At 48.7% G+C, this 16,161-nt stretch overlaps 1 protein-coding gene across 1 annotated transcript in view; it reads left to right on the forward strand.

The window, feature by feature from the left end:
• The first annotated feature begins 484 nt into the window (after window positions 1–484).
• LOC139240925 (activin receptor type-1-like) overlaps window positions 485–16,161 on the forward strand; it is a 162,469-nt gene continuing 146,792 nt past the window's right edge. The window contains exon 1 of the mRNA XM_070869455.1: window positions 485–714. The gene's annotated coding sequence lies outside the window, so the exon portion shown is untranslated. The remainder of the gene's footprint in view (window positions 715–16,161) is intronic.

Consider the following 16,161-nt stretch of genomic DNA (forward strand, 5'->3'; position numbering starts at 1 on the left):
GACAGGCCCGTTTCTGTGCTGTAATTCTATGCAAAGTAGTGAGAGGTAGAATTCCAACTCTCCAATTGAATGATTTAGATTTAAATCCCAAGCTCCCAATTACTGGGTAACTTAACTCCTAGTTACAGGATCCCGAGGGTTTCACTGCTCTCACAAATATTATTTCTGGAATCAAGAATAAAGGAAACTGCAAAAAAAAACAACCCAAATAATTGCAAACACTGCAAAGTTGCGGGAGTTTTGCAAGTGAACGCATGCATGAATGGTGTAATCTGTATTGTATTAACGTGTCAAATAGATGATACAGTGGAAGGCCTTTTTAAAGCAGGCATGGGGGAATCAAATAGGAAATACACTATTAGGGCTGCAGAATAAGAAAATATGAGCACTGGACCATGGCCAGACAGGAAGAGGCAGCAATAAGAGAACATTTGACTCTCTCCCACATCCATACAGTGACAGCTGCCAAGGGTACAGAGAAACAGGAAGCTGAAGGAAGGGATTTAGTCCAGGGGACTGGCTATGACAATGAGGGGTGGGCTGTTGAAACTTAATTCCCTTTTCGTTTCCTTTGGCTGTCTGTGTGCGTGTGTGTTTTTTCTGTGAAGGTTGAGTCCGTTTGGAGAACAATCCTGGACTATTAGCTTTGATATACAACTAACTTGGATTTGTCTACTGTCACTGCATGAGAAAAGAAACCGAGAACTGTCAAAGGTATGTCTGTGGTGATCTCGCACTCCATGCCAGTTAACTGAATAACTCTGCCTGTCACCAATCTTTATATTGGTGTGTACGATTCTTTCTTGTAACTATGAAATGTAGTCAAATGTTGATAACATTGCCTGATTTAGAGAGATAAATTATGTACTTTGTGAGGATATATAGACATGTTTCAAAATTAAGTGTCGGATTTAAGTGCTCAACATGTAATCTGGGCAAGAGTGGTATTTACCAGGAACTTACAACTAACATGATTCACTCAATCGGAACTAACACAAGGGAGGTAGCCGATCAGGCTGGGGTTATTTTTAAGTGCAGGATGGAAAGATTTGTTTATACACTGAGCAGGGACCAGGAGAAAGTGGAGAGGGCATTGTAGGGCGAGCGTGGCGGGGGGGGGGGCGTTGGTATTCCGCTACGCGCTGTGTGCGACAAAATCGTTAACGCTGTTCATTCTGAATCGGTTCCTGGTTCCGTTATTGGGCAATGGCCAGATTTTCCTCTCTTTCACCCACCCCTCGGGTGGTGGTTACGTGAGAATAGTGGACCTCCGGAACAGGCTGCCGTCTCGTTCGATGGATGATGATTCACTGAATTCCTTCAAGCGAGAGCTGGACCTGTTTCTGGCTGGGGTGGAGATCACCTCTTACAGAAGGTAGGTACTGCAGGGAATGGAACTCAGGGCCAGTGTGATTGGACTACTTTCAATTGCCTAGACGACTCGGAGAGGAATTTCCCAGATTTTTTCCCCCCCCCAAATTGGCCTGGGTTTGTTTTAATCTGTTTCCTTTGCCTCTACCGGGAGATCACATGGTTTAGGGTGGAGTGGAGAGTGTGCATGTTGTGATACACAAGGTATCGCAATTGTGTGGGACAGGCTGGATGGACCGGAGGCTCTTGACCTGTCGATCATTGTTCGTATGTTCGTAGTTGCCACGGTGACCACCAGGGTCAAACCACTCTGCGTGTGAAGCTCTTACTCACACACTACCGTCTCCGAAGGGGTGAATAGGAGATTAAGGTGCGCCCCGCCTGAAGGTTTGCCGACCATTTGTGGGCAGTGCCATCAGACTCTCTGATGTGTGCTACCCGCAGGCAAAGCTCCTCACCAGGCGGGTATAGCTGGGCAAGTACCTCGCCCCCAAAAGAGCCAACATTCGACTAAGGCAGAAATAAGATTCTGGGTATCGATCATATGGAGATTCATAAAAGGGGGTCTTTAAACTTGGTTGTTTTTTTTCACCCTATTGTTGTAAGTGGACCTCATCCCTCTGCTACAGGGGTCCACCCCTGCACCATCTGGTGCTATGTGGCATGTCCTGAGCTAGATGCCAGCGTCTGAGGTTTTTGGCAGTGGTTGCCCTCTGTCCGGCCACCAGAACGCCAACGGGAACGTTATGGGCTGGTCGACCCTCGGATTTCCTCTCCTTCGCTCTAAGCAGGGCCCTTGTCTCTGCATGGTAAACCCAGGTGGGGGTTGAAGCAAGGAAATGAGACAACATCCTCCCGCGCACACTGCAGTGAATCAGCGCTAGCTCATCAGTGGCAGCCTGACCCACAAAACCCACTTAATATTGTCGAAGGCGTGGGTGGATTTGCAGAACCCACTGGCGTGCTGGTCGGGAGCTGGGCCATTTTTCCTAGCATAAACACGGTTCGATCCCAGCCTCTCTTTAATAATATCATTGCTGCACTTCCTTTCCTCCGATTTCTGCTGCTGCCTCTCCTGATGGCACTGACTGCCAGCTGGGATAAGATCCCTGGGCACCAGCAGCCCTTCCAGTGCCTGGCCGCGGTGTTCCTTCTTCACCTGCGGGCTCGCGTAAAGGCTGAAAATTCCTCCAGTCGTTCCACTTATCGCATGCCCTAGTTGTGGGTTCATGTCGAGGAATTTCATGGGGCTGATTCTTCCCACCTTCATCCCTGCTTCCACGATTGCTTCTGAGGTGAAGTCGGTGTTCGACGTAATAGCAAAGATTCTGTCACCCAAGTCTTGGTGAGCTTGGTAAGTCGGTGATGTTTGGCACCTCGAGCACTGTTCCTTCCCTCACATGCATGAGGAAACATTTAAAACTGGCACCGCAACAAAAGAAGAAAGGAAAGAAAGATTTGCATTTATATAGCGCCTTTCGCGACCACCGGATGCCTCAAAGCGCTTTACAGCCAATGAAGTACTTCATTGACGGTAGTCGTTGTTGTAATGTGGGAAACGCGGCAGCCAACTTGCGCACAGCAAGCTTCCACAGACAGCAATGTGATAATGACCAGATCATCTGCTTTAGTGATGTTAGTTGAGGGATAAATATTATCCAGGACACTGGGGATAACTCCCCTGCTCTTCTTCGAGTAGTGCCATGGGATCTTTTACATCCACCTGAGAGAGCAGATTTAACGTCTCATCCGAAAGACGGCACCTCCGACAGTGCAGCACTCCCTCATTTTGGAATTCAATCGAACGTGCCCCATTGTTTGAAGAGGATGATTGAAAGGTCGGAAGATCGGCTGCTTGGGGACCCATTGCAACCACGACTAATGGTGCCACCATCCGTACACAGCATCATGTACAGCAAGACGATTGTCACTGAAGTACCCGATTGGGATCCTGAATTAGCGTTCCAGATGTACGTCCAGATCAGGGTGAAACCTAGAAACATAGAAAATAGGTGCAGGAGTAGGCCATTTGGCCCTTCGAGCCTGCACCACCATTCAATAAGATCATGGCTGATGATTCCCTCAGTACCCCTTTCCTGCTTTCTCTCCATACACCTTGATCCCCTTAGCCGGAAGAGCCATATCTAACTCCCTCTTGAATATATCCAATGAACTGGCATCAACAACTCTCTGCGGCAGGGAATTCCACAGGTTAACAACTCTCTGAGTGAAGAAGTTTCTCCTCACCTCAGTCCTAAATGGCCTACCCCTTATCCTTAGACTATGTCTCCTGGTTCTGGACTTTCCCAACATCGGGAACATTCTTCCTGCATCTAATCTGTCCCATCCCGTCAGAATCTTATATGTTTCTCTGAGATCCCCTCTCATCCTTCTAAACTCCAGTGTATAAAGGCCCAGTTGATCCAGTCTCTCCTCATATGTCAGTCCAGCCATCCCTGGAATCAGTCTGGTGAACCTTCGCTACACTCCCTCACTAGCAAGAGCGTCCTTCCTCAGATTAGGAGACCAAAACTGAACACAATATTCCAGGTGAGGCCTCACCAAGGCCCTGTACAACTGCAATAAGACCTCCCTGCTCCTATACTCAAATCCCCTAGCTATGAAGGCCAACATGCCATTTGCCTTCTTCATCACCTGCTGCACCTGCATGCCAACTTTCAATGACTGATGAACCATGACACCCAGGTCTCGTTGCACCTCCCCTTTTCCTAATCTGCTGCCATTCAGATCATAGACGGTGAGGTTAGGGAAGGGGGGCAATTGCTGTTCGACTTCCACAGCGTCACCTGAATTATTGTTGCATGCTGCACGCCTTTGGTCTTCAAAGGAAGCTAATATTTAGCTGTGCCAGCTGTTTCTCAATTTGTAGCACCCTCGCCTCGGAGTCAGAAGGTTGTGGGTTCAAATCCCACTCCAGGGACTTGAGCACATAAATATAGGCTGACATTCCCAGTGCAGTGCTGAGGGAGCGTAGCACTGTCTGAGGTGCCGTCTTTCCGATCAATCAACGTAGTGAAAACAGTTTATCTGGTCATTATCACATTGCTGTTTGTGGGAGCTTGCTGTGCGCAAATTGGCTGCTGCGTTTCCCACAGTACAACGGTGACTACACTCCAAAAGTACTTCATTGGCTGTGAAGCGCTTTGAGACGTCCGATGGTCATGAAAGGTGCTATATAAATGCAAGTCTTTCTGTCTTTATCCTGGAAGATGATGGTGCTAGGTTTATCGGGACAGGACTGCCATTCTGTGCCGGGGCTAAAGGTGCAACCCTCTATTCCCTGTGGTGCCCACCTTGGCCAGGAGCAGAGCCACAAGAAGGTCCTCCGACTTGCCGCACCATTCTCCGCACCGGTTGGCCAAAGATCGGGAACGTGGGGCTGAAGTTCACCCAAAGATTGAGGAGCGGGCCGCTCAGATCATTAGATAGGTGGCACCTTAATTTTAATCACTGACCTTTGCGGGTTTGTTCAAGCGTGACATATTGCGGACAGATCTAACAGGCATGCAACAGAGCAGTCCCGGCATAACAAGTGCTTACAGGTCAAATGTCCCTCGATCCTATACATTTGGGGTACGCTCACTGATCTCCTGCTCCCAGAGAGGAACCTTGCTCAAACACAGCATGAGTACAGAGAATTAGTACTACAGTGGTGTAGCCCCATCTCCCATCCACTTTCCCTCCAAACCAAGGCTCTCGACATTCACTCATTCCGTCCAGGAGAGGTCCGAGGGCCGAGTCATCAAAGCTACATTTCCTTTGAATTTAAAGCTCCCGACTGCTCCCAAGTCTCTTTCAGAAAAAGAAAAAGACTTGCATTTCTATAGCGCCTTTCACGACCACCGGACGTCTCAAAGCGCTTTACAACCAATTGAGTACTTTTGGAGGGTAGTCACTGTTGTAATGTAGGAAACGCAGCAGCCAATTTGCGCACAGCAAGCTCCCACAAACAGCAATGTGATAATGACCAGATAAATTGTTTTTGTGATTGAGGGATAAATATTGGCCAGGAAACCCTGGGATAACTCCCCTGCTCTTCTTCAAAATAGTGCCATGGAATCTTTTACGTGCAACCTGAGAGGGCAGAGGGGGCCTCGGTTTAACGTCTCATCCGAAAGACGGCACCTCCGACACTCCCTCAGCCCTGCACTGGGAGTGTCAGCCTAGATTGATGTGCTCAAGTCCCTGGATTGGGACTTGAACCCACAACCTTCTGAAAGACGGCACCTCCGACAGTGCAGCACTCCCTCAGTACTCCACTGGGAGTGTCAGCCGAGATTGATGTGCTCAAACTCCTCCCCTCCTTCCCCCCTGTAATGAAAGCAACTCTACATTGGGCAAAACTTTGCTGCGTATGAGTCACTGTGTTCAAGGGAGGAACTGAGAGAAAGTGAGTAAATTAGAGCAAAACAAAAGGGAAGAAAAAGCCTTCTTGGAGCAGTTCCGCGCCTTCCCCCCCCCCCCCTCCCTCCCCTCCTCCCCCAGCCCCCGCCCGAGCAGCTGACTGGGATGGATAAACAACTTACACAATGTACATTCATCATAATCTGTTGTGGCTCCTGTGCTCAGTAATTGCAATATAACAACTGTCTGCAGTGCATCCCTGTCCTGTGCATTCGCCCTTCAACTCATTTGTCAAAATAACTGAGCCTTCAGAAGGTATCAAATTCATCTTGATATCTTGTCACTCGCTATTGTGGCAAAAGGGACATCTTACTTTCAGATTTTCCTTGTGCCTTTTTAACATATGACCCATCCCCGTTCCCCTCGCCCCACACCCCCACCACCGCCATCCCAAACCCCTCCTTAATACACTCATACTGACCCGGGGCCAAAGTCTGTGATACCCATTATTGGACCAACATTCGAGGCCAAGATGGCGGCGCGGGGCGCTCCGGACCTCCCTTTTAACTTACCCCCCGGGAGCGAATGTCGGCACGGTTTGCGACCCGCGAGGCTGGCGTTGGCACCGCTTGCGCCCAGCCCAGCGGGGTGCTGGTCAACATCCGTCGCGGGGCGGAAAGGGGTCGGCACGCAGCGCTGAGGGGTCGCCGCACACGCCGATGATTTCATCGGCGGTTGCGCAGCGGCTCGGGGCGCAACCGGCGGGGCGCGGCGCTACCGTGGCAGCATCTCCGCTAACTCCTGCGCAATTTCGCGGGAGCCGGTCACGCCCCATGCCCCACGCGTGAAGTGTTTTGCACCCCCCCCCCCCCAGAGGCGCTAACGGGCATTGCAAAAGGGGCAATTTCGACCCCGCTATAAATACAAGTTTGCAGCAGGATGTTTACGACAAGTTGTTGTTGTAGTAAGAGTGGATGTGGGAAATGTCCCTGTGAAATCGACAATGTCATTAACAGATGCAACTCCTCTTCCATTGAAACTGCATTGAAAAACGATACGCCGGCTGGAATTTTCCATTTCAGTGCTCCAGGTGGGGGAGCACGTATTGGAGAATTCTACACCCCCAGTCTTTGGGGTGTGGAATGTTCTAATATGTGCTCCCCCCACCGCGACCCCGCGCCAGAAATACAGCGAGGAACAATCCCGGCCACTGAGAGTCAATCTTTTGCCTGATTACCCTCCTGTGACGTGCCGTGGGACGTTTTACTACATTAAAGTCACGTATAAATGCAAGTTGTTGTTGTACATGAAAGTACGAAACCCCCCCGATTCTGAGATTCCGCAGGGGTTCTCCCACTGTAACACTCAGGGAGAGACCGACGGGAAACTACGTAAATGGCCGTGATCGGGAGAATCCCAACGCAATTTACATAGGAGCATTGGGACAGGAGGAAAGAAAGACTTGCATTTATATAGCGCCTTTCACGACATCTCAAAGCGCTTTACAGCCAATGAAGCACTTTTGGCGTGTAGTCACTGTTGTAATGTGGGAAACGCGGCAGCCAATTTGCGCACAGCAAGCTCCCACACACAGCAATGTGATAATGACCAGATAATCTGTTTTTTTGTTATGTTGATTGAGGGATAAATATTGGCCAGGACACTGGGGATAACTCCCCTGCTCTACTTTGAAATAGTGCCATGGGATCTTTTACATGTTCCTGAGAGGGCAGACGGGGCCTCGGTTTAACGTCTCATACGAAAGACGGCACCTCTGACAGTGCAGCACTGAAGCAGTGAAGCGAGTGTGCTACCCACTGAGCCACGGCTGACATTCAATTAGATCACGGCTGATCTGTACCACTAACTCCATCAACCCGCCTTGGTTCCGTAACTCTTTATACCCTCGCCTAACAAACACCCAGCAATCTCAGTTTTGACATTTTCAATTGACCTCCAGCCTCAACAGCTTTTTGGGGGAGCCAGTTCCAAATTTCCACTCCCTTTGTGTGAAGAATTTCAGGGCCCCATACGTTGAAAGTTATTTATACTGCACTGAATGTCCCGAAATTTACTGAGGCCATGTGGGATATCTCGCCTGTCGGGGTGGGCTCGGAAACATTAAGGAACGACTCAAGCCTTTCTGCTGTAAGCACTGACGCCTACATTTACTTTCTTATTGAAGCCATTCACCCACCAAGAGTCCAGCTGCGCCTCTGCGAAGTTCCCATGCCGACGCGGTTCAACTCGGCCTAAAACCGAGCCAACAACAGCACTGCTTCCGATCCAGCTGGGTCTGAGCAAATGTCAGGGCCAGATTGCTGTTCCTCCACTATTGGGGTTACCCACGTCATGTGAGAGACCATGAGGAGGAGCGTCATTACCGTATGAGCTGGGAACTCAAATCAACAACAACTTGCATTTATATAGCGCCTTTAACGTAGTAAAACATCCCAAGGCGCTTCACAGGTGCGTAATCAAACAGATTGTGACACCGAGCCATGTAAGAAGATACTAGGACAGGTGACCAAAAGCTTGGTCAAAGGGGTAGGTTCTAAGGAGCGCCTTAAAGGAGGAGAGAGAGGTAGAGAGGCAGAGAGGTTTAGGCAGGATGTTCCAGAGTTTGGGGCCTCGCGAGCTGAAGGCACGGCCACCAATGATTGGGCGATGGGAATCGGGGATGCTCAAGAGGCCAGAATTGGAGGAGCGCAGAGATCGCAGAGGGTTGTAGGGCTGGAGAACGTTACAGAGGTCGATCCATGACAGAGGCAGGAGATCCCACTCGGGGGCTGGAGTCAAATCCAAGTCACAAAGTTAAAAGCACACTGTTCCGCACTGCGGAATTAGAGACTCTGTTGTCACGAATACTGGAGACGCAGGCTAAACGTTAGGGACTAAGACGGCCAAACATTTTACTCCTTCACTACGACGAGTAATGAAGTCGTCAAACAAGTTACGAGAAGACCAATGACGTGCACATTATAATTGCAATTAGTTGTGTTTCTGGAGAGGGAAGTGGCTGAGGCCTACAGTGAGAGGCTGGGCTCGTGGAGTTGCGATCAACTAAAATAAAAGATCAGGCTTTTTGGACCTAAGGGCAGTCTCCTGTTCCGATAAGTTCTTATGTTCTTCTGAAATTAATAGAGTTTCTATGGCTTTGTTTGAATGCATGTTCAGCATGTGGTAACAGCTCTGGTACTGAGTGTGTTGGAGGGAGGAATGCTTGTCTTTGTGCACCTTATAGTCATGAATCTGAATATCGGGTTATTTTGCACTTTGTATGGCAGTTGAAAACTCTTAGAAATACTCATCACCATAGGCAGTTCCTCGAACGAGGATGACTTGCTTCCACAAGAGTTCAGAGATGTTTCAATGAAGGACCCGATGTTCCAGCCCTGAACTCCAATTGAGGGGGTGGAAGATGCCTGTGCGTGGATTTTTTTAACGTGGGGTGGCCGTTGTACACCAGCCACCACACGGGCTTGACAGAGCTAGGTCTTGGTCCAGTGGCAAGGGTTAACCAAGACAACTGGAGACCAGCTCTGCTGCACGGACCCAGTGCACACACATATCGCTGGCCCGTGCTGCCCCTGGGCCCTCGACTCTTCTAGGCCCCATACCCTCATTCATCGCACCTCCACCACAATCTCTCGCCGCTCCTCCGCCACAAACCAGTGCAGCAATACTGAAGCACTTTAAGAAGACATGGACATCAAAATTAGGAAAGCTTAAATTTTTTTAAATGTACTATATTCTGGGGAGATTCTCGATTAGAATATGGAAAACAGAACTCTACTGCAGGTATTAAAAAAACCTGGTGACATACCTGAAATCTATAGACCAGTCAAGTTTAATACAAGCAGGAAAAACAGAGAAAGTATTTTGAGAGATCGAGATGGGCCTAGTTTGAAAGGTCAAACATGGAAATGTACAAGTGAAGGTGGATTTAAAAACAAAACATTTTAGGAACAGGAAAAGGATATATATGGCCTTTAGGTTGAGCTCAAATCCATCTTCTCGCCTTGTCCCTCTTTTTATTCAGAAATGTGTATAACTGTATGTTGGACTCACTTATATATGTGCTTTATTGGTTATGCATATTTGCTTTTATTAGTTGTGCATGATCTCTGTTTTTTGAATCCATGTGAAGCAACAACATAGAAATACTATCAGCAGGAGGGGAGACGATGGTGGTCAAGCTGGATCTAGGCAGGCACAACACCTCAACCAACAGGACCACACGGGAATGCTATGTGTGGATCAGGCCTGCAGTTCCAGGGGTCCTGAGAAGTCCCCCACTAACTCAGTGGGTAAATGTATTTGCTTCATGGGTTCTTTGCTTAAGAATTCATCGCAACACATTGCTATTAAGAACTAGTTGGTTTATTAGCAAAGGTTTAACAATCACACAACATATTACCAGTTCATCCGCCAGGCTCACAACCACCTGCCTCATCGTGGATCCCCTGGGCCCAACTGGCTGGGGTTTTATTGAGTCTTGCGAACAGCACGTGACTGGCTAAGCCACTCCCAACTCAACAGCTCTACCAACCAATGCGCATACTCTCAGCTGCATACATTACAATTACCACCTGGTGTGGCACTGAGCCTCCCTGACCTTGAATGTCCTGCATTCAATCGCCAATCTGTGCAGACTCAGCTAAGCTCAGCTGGGGCAGTGGTGATTGGTGGGGGCGGGGGGATGGTGTGGCTGGTGGTGGGCAGTGGGCACCTGGGTTGGCCCAGCCGGAGAAATGTCAGCCAGGGCTCCCGCTGGAGAGTATCAGTTTGTGGAGGCAGGATCGGGCTCAGCTCTGATGCCACCCAATGTCAAATAGCCAGCTATTTGGACACTCGTTGTCCAAACTCAGTCATTCGACATTCACTCCCGCCACCACCGGCGCCCCCTGGCTGCAGTGTGCACCATCTACAAGATGTACTGCAGCAACTCACCAAGGCTTCTTCGGCAGCACCTCCCAAACCCGCGAACTCTACCAACTAGAAGGAGAAGGGCAGCAGGTGCCTGGGAACACCACCACCTCCACGTTCCCCTCTGAGTCATACACTACCCTGACTTGGAAATATATTGCCATTCCTTCATTGTCACTGGGTCACAATCCTAGAACTCCCTCCCTAACAGCACTGTGGGAGCACCTTCACCACACGGACTGCAGCGGTTCAAGAAGGCGGCTCACCATCACCTTTTCAAGGGCAATTAGGGATGGGCAATAAATGCTGGCCTTGCCAGTGATGCCCACATCCCCAGAATGAATATTTGTTTTAAAAATGGACCCTTGAATGAGATATTAGAAGGTGCCCAGAACCAATGAACTGTACCTCAACTTAAGTCAACGAGTCCAGGGTAGATGGGGAGAAAAAGTTTGGGGGAGTTGGAAGGTTGAAACTCTGTCAAAGCCTTTTCTTAATCCAGGCACAAGAAGACGTATAATATTCTGAAGGGGCTTGACAGGGTGGATGCAGAGAGGATGTTTCCCCTCGTGGGGGAATCTAGAACTAGGGGGCATAGTTTCAGAATAAGGGGCCGCCCATTTAAACTGAGATCAGGAGGAATTTCTTCTCTCAGAGGGTTGTAAATCTGTGGAATTCTCTGCCCTAGAGAGCTGTGGAGGCTGGGTCATTGAATATATTTAAGGCGGAGATAGACAGATTTTTGAGCGATAAGGGCGTCAAGGGTTATGGGGAGTGGGCGGGGAAGTGGAGTTGAGGCCAGGATCGGATCAGCCATGTTCTTATTGAATGGCGGAGCAGGCTGGAGGGGCCGAATGACCTACTCCTGCTCATATTTCTTATACTCTTATATGTTACTTCTCTCAGGGCTGGTCAGAGGTTGATATTATTTTTCTCCCCATCCCACCTCTCCTTAAGGCAGTTGATTCCATGGGTACTGGTCACCTCCAGTATCTCATCCCAGTGCCAATTATTCACAGTAAACTGTGACTCCAAGTCTGGCCTTACCCACGCACACATCTGGTGTTGCTGCTGATCGGTCGGGAGCAGGGGCTCAGGCTGACTGTCATTTCCCTAATCTAGACCATTTGTTGCAATTGGCTGGCTATAGCCTTGATTTTGCTGGGGTTTGTCTGGCTGGAAAATCATTCCCGTCAATGGAGGGAGCTGAACCAAAATCATAGATAAGACTGCAGCATTAATGAGGCTTCACTTAATCAGTTCTCAATCTCTCCCAAATATGGTCATTCAATTGTTCCTGAAACAGCTGCTGTTTATTAGTTTATTAGCAAAGGTTTAACAATCACACTACACATTACCAGTTCATCCACCAGGCTCTCAACCACCTGCCTCATCGTGGATCCCCTGAACCCAACTGGCTGGGGTTTTATTGAGTCTTGTGAACATCACGTGACTGGCTAAGCCACTCCCAACTCAACAGCTCTACCAACCTGTGAGCATACTCACCGGTGCATGCATTACACCCTTCTATTCCTTTCTCCCTCATGTGTTTATCTAGCTTCCCCTTAAATGCATCTATGTTATTTGCCTCAACTACTCCGTGTGGTAGCGAGTTCCACATTCTAATCACTATTAAATCTCCCACTAACCTTCTCTAGTCTAACGACTGCACAGTCACTGCGCGGGAAGAGGAATTTTCCGTGTTAAGGGCCATCCTGTACTCTGCTGAATAAGAATAAAAGCTGAACTGCAACCACAGAACAATTCGATTGCCCCATAGTTTCAGGCAGCAGTAAGCTGCGTGACAACATGATCTCATGACAAAAGGCTGTTTGCAATCCCTCAGCAACAGCTGAAAGCTATTAAAGAGTAAGTGGAAAACATGCACTGTGTTTCATGCGCTTTAGATGAAGTGATAACATTTAATGAGCTTCGGAACCGAGAACATTGCTTTGTAAACTTTTCTGTGCATGGAAGGGGTAGGATTCAGCAAATACTGACACACTCCCGGGGACCCCCTGTAAATACTGACACACTCCCGGGGACCCCCTGTAAAAACTGACACACTCCCGGGGACCCCCTGTAAATAATGACACACTCCCCGGGGACCCCCTGTAAAAACTGGCACGCTCCCCGGGGACCCCCTGTAAATACTGACACACTCCCGGGAACCCCCTGTAAATAATGACACACTCCCAAGGGACCCCCTGTAAAAACTGACACACTCCCCGGAGACCCCCTGTAAATACTGACACACTCCCGGGGACCGCCTATAAATTCTGACACACTCCCGGGGACCCCCTGTAAAAACTGACACACTCCCGGGGACCCCCTGTAAATACTGACACACTCCCGGGGACCCCCTGTAAATACTGACACACTCCCGGGGACCCCCTGTAAAAACTGACACACTCCCGGGGACTCCCTGTAAATACTGACACACTCCCAGGGACCCCCTGTAAATACTGACATATTCCCGGGGACGCCCTGTAAATACTGACACACTCCCGGGGACCTTCTGTAAATACTGACACACTCCCGGGGACCCCCTGTAAATAGTGACACAATTCTGGGCACCCTCTGTAAACACTGACACACTCCCGGGGACCCCCTGTAAATAGTGACACACTTCCAGGGACAACCTGTCAATAGTGACACACTCCTGGGGACCCCCTGTAAATACTGACACACTCCCAGGGACCCCCTGTAAATACTGACACACTCCCAGGGACTCCCTGTAAATACTGACACACTCCCGGAGACCCCCTGTAAATACTGACACACTCCCGGGGACCCGCTGTAAATACAGACACACTCCCGGGGACCTCCTGTAAATACTGACACACTTCCGGGGATCCCCTGTAAATACTGACACACCCCCGGGGACACCCTGTAAATAATGACACACTCCCGGGGACCCCCTGTAAATACTGACACAATCCCGGGGACCCCCTGTAAATACTGACACACTCCCGGGGACCCCTGTAAATACTGACACACTCCAGGGGACCCCCTGTAAATAATGACACACTCCCCGGGGACACCCTGTAAATACTGACACACTCCCGGGGAACCCCTGTAAATACTGACACACTCCCGGGGACACCCTGTAAATAATGACACACTCCCGGGGACCCCCTGTAAATACTGACACACTCCCGGGGATTCCTTCTAACTTCTGAAAGACCCAAAGGGAAACAGTGCTATCATTGGAGAAATGTGCTTTCGCGTAAGCACAATAACAGAAATACATACCAGTAAGCCAGCAAATGTGGAAACAAAATCAGGCAAACTCTGGCCGTTGAGCCCAAAGCTCGAGATAAGGATCTGGTTGGGTCCAGGGACATCTGATTGAAACAGAGTGACCGAGATAATGGAGGAATGCTCTGTGTATAAAACAAAAGCAGGGGGTTTCACTTAAATACATTGGGGGTGACATTCATAACGGGCAGCAGTGCAGAACAAGCGATAGCGAATCGGCAGCCTGTTTCACACAAGCAAACGTGGCCGCCAATTTGCACACAGCAAGATCCCATAAACAGTAAAGAAGCAAATATGCCTGTAAAGCAGCGAGTTAAGATATTCACAGCTCCTCCGAGGGAAAGAAAAAACATCTTTCCTCAAGGCAATCTTTTTACACCCATTTGGAAAGGGCCATCAAGATGTAAGCACTGGCCTTGCTATATAATACTTTGTGCGCTACATGTACAGGTATAACACTCCTGTAATTATAAAACGGCATACTCAGCAAATTACCATGAGCGTCATCATTGGTAAATTGGAATCAAGAGATGTGGGGATCGGGCGGGAAAGTGGAGTTGAGGTTAAAGATCAGCAATGATCTTATTGAATTAAAAACAGAAAATGCTGGAAATACTCAGCAGGTCAGGCAACATCTGTGGAGAGTGAAACAGAGTTAACATTTCAGGTCGATGACCTTTCGTCAGATCTTATTGAATGGCGGAGCAGGCTCGAGGGGCAGTATAGCCTATTCCTGCTCCTATTCTTAGGTTCTTATGGTGACCCTCCATTTATAAGGGGCTTTACCACTATGGGGCATCTCAAAGAGCTTCACCCAATAGATTGCTTTCATGGGCGTTGAATTGATGTTATGTCGGCAGGTGTGGATGTCGGATACGGAGGGCATCTCTGATACCCCCTCGTTATGTATGCTCACACGCGAGGAATGGTCACGTGGGCAAGGTATGGGCAGCCTGGACTGTATCCCAGTGAGGTGGCAACATGCTCGGCAACAAAATGGCACAGAAGGTGTCATGTGCCCTCAATAACCACAACACCTTATTCGAAGGTCAGGACAAGAGATCTGCTTAAAGGGTAAAGCATTCCATGTGACCATTAAGTTATCGGCTCACTGATATTTGCATTTTATACCCAGTCCAAAAATAATAAGAGTCCCGTTTTCCGATTGCTTCAGACCGTGTTATAAACAGCAGTACGATCCATGTGTTCCCCATTGTTATATTGTATCCTGAAATATCCACAAAACCACATCCCTGATCCAACCATAATTCTGGTCAAGTCATAAATCCCACTGGGCCAAGTCATTTCCCCTCTGCGGCCATTATAGAGCATTCCAACAGACCAGAGCACTTCCTCTTCACTCCCACATTATACAATTTCTCAATCACTCTTACTATCTGGAATTCCTATGAAGTAATTCAGTCCCATTGACTCCTATTATGTAACTCCTAAGGGATCAAATGACTCCCATTGAATCCCATTTGTATACATTTCCATGGGACGGAATCATTCCCATTGCTTCCCATTATATACAAGGATATGAAGGCCTTAGAGAGGGTGCAGAAAAGATTTACGAGAATGACTCCAGGGATGAGGGACTTCAGTTACGTGGATAGACTGGAGAAGCTGGGGTTGTTCTCCTTGGAGCAGAGAAGTTTGAGAGGAGATTTGATAGAGTGTTCAAAATCATGAGGGGTCTGGACAGAGTAGATAGAGAGAGAGACTGTTTTCATTGGCGAGAACCAGAGGACACAGATTTAAGGTGATTGGCAAAAGAATCAAAGGCGACATGAGGAAAACCTTTTTACGCAGCGAGTGGTTCGGATCTGGAATGCACGGCCTGAGAGGGTGGTGGAGGCAGACTCAATCGTGGCTTTCAAAAGAGAGTTGGATATGTACCTGAAGGGAAAACATTTGCTGGGCTACGGGGAAAGGGTGGGGGAATGGGACTAGCTGAGGTGCTCTTGCAGAGAGCCGGCACCGGCTCGACGTGCCGAATGGCCTCCTTCTGTGCTGTAACCCTTCTATGATTCTATGATCCCAATGCACCAAATCACGGCCATCGATTCCTATAGTATACAAGGGACAAAAGGGACAAAATCACTTCCATGGTCTACAAAGCCAAGAGACTAGATTAGACCCATTGACTGCCATTGTGCACAGTTCTGAAGGACTGAATCACTCACATTAATTCCCATCAATTAATTACCATTATCTACAATTCCAAAAGACCCC

Source organism: Pristiophorus japonicus, chromosome X (assembly GCF_044704955.1).
Source record: "Pristiophorus japonicus isolate sPriJap1 chromosome X, sPriJap1.hap1, whole genome shotgun sequence".
NCBI classification, from domain to species: Eukaryota; Metazoa; Chordata; class Chondrichthyes; family Pristiophoridae; genus Pristiophorus; species Pristiophorus japonicus.